Below are 1,384 nucleotides of genomic sequence, written 5' to 3' on the forward strand. Positions count from 1 at the left end.
GTGCAGTTCTATCTTTAGGAAAGTATTTAAAAGACCCCTTGCTGCTTCTGAAAAAATATAGCAGATTTCCACTGAAGATGTGTCAGAACTATAAAATGTCTTGACATCTAGCAGGGCTGTTCAAATTTGTTTTTATTCACCTTAATTTTTTACATTTTAAAAAATTTCATTAATTCTGGAATATGACAGTCAATATTTTTCATAAACTGCACCACATCATTGCACCCCCAAACCCCCCCAAAAAACCCAAACAAACAAAAACACAGCAAAAAAAACCCTTCCCGACTGCTCCTGCATACTACATGCATGTCTACTGGTGCATTTGATCGACTTTTATGCACAAAATGCAAAGTAATAACATTTGCATGAAGTGTTATCATAGACTTCCTGACAGGTGGCGCTCATGCACTATACACCATTCCGTTTTTTAAATTTGTATTGTCATAACGCATCGATCGGTATAGCCACATTATTATTCCCGACCTAATATTCCCTTCTCTCCCCTCCCCCCACCTTTCCTGTTATGGACGGAGGAGCCGGGCGTGCGCTACAGAAATAGCCCAATGGGCCCACTGACAGACCACGCATCAAGTTTTTACCACTGGGCTATGTCCCGCCCCGGGTGTTAATGTATAAACAATGCTAATAAACTCTGTAGTAAAACTTTATTAAATTTGTACAGTTATAAAACAGATCTCTATCAGCTGTAGTGTATCCGCTTCCCTTCCTGTCAGATCCTGGTTTTTAAGCTTCAAGTATAAATCTTTCAGCAAGATGAATGAATACATCTAAGACTTCAGGTTCTCTACATTGGAGAGGTTGCTAACTGAAACAGAAACAAATCTACAAATGACTTTTTCAGTCTAGACCAAAACAAAGACCCACTGATTTCACTGAAATTACCCAAAACTAAACAGAAGCAAAAGCAACTATTAAAAATCCACACACAAAATATTAATCCTCTCAAATCACAGTGTGAACAATATATTATGGAAGATGCAAAACGAATTTGAGAATGTTACAAAAACTGCTTTTAAAAAGATGACAAATATTCTGTATGTTATTAAAAAAATTTTTTTTTTTAGCATATTCTGAGTTGGAAAAATGCCACAAAGAGATAAAATTAAATTTAGCAAATTGTTGTAATCAAGTTTAGCAAAGAAATAGCAAAAATTTATTTTTATTTTCACATGAAATGTTGACGCAGTTGTCATCATTGAAAAAGTAACACCTATAATATCTCGCTTTTTTACTTTGTAAAGACAACACAATTATACGAACTTACAGTTATGGACTTCTTCACTGTTATCAATGCTTATCGTAGTTTTGTTTATCTCATGCTTAACATTAACAGTGTTTTCCGATCGCATAATACAAGAAGATC

General features: G+C 34.9%; 1 long non-coding RNA gene across 1 annotated transcript; it reads right to left on the reverse strand.

Moving 5' to 3' along the window:
• Window positions 1–650: 650 nt before the first annotated feature.
• On the reverse strand, window positions 651–1,384 carry LOC121380018. Its single transcript, XR_005958871.1, has 2 exons — window positions 1,286–1,384; window positions 651–826 (listed from the first exon to the last, which is right to left on the reverse strand). It is a non-coding gene; the product is annotated as an uncharacterized LOC121380018 (long non-coding RNA).

This window comes from Gigantopelta aegis, chromosome 8 (assembly GCF_016097555.1).
Source record: "Gigantopelta aegis isolate Gae_Host chromosome 8, Gae_host_genome, whole genome shotgun sequence".
NCBI classification, from domain to species: Eukaryota; Metazoa; Mollusca; class Gastropoda; order Neomphalida; family Peltospiridae; genus Gigantopelta; species Gigantopelta aegis.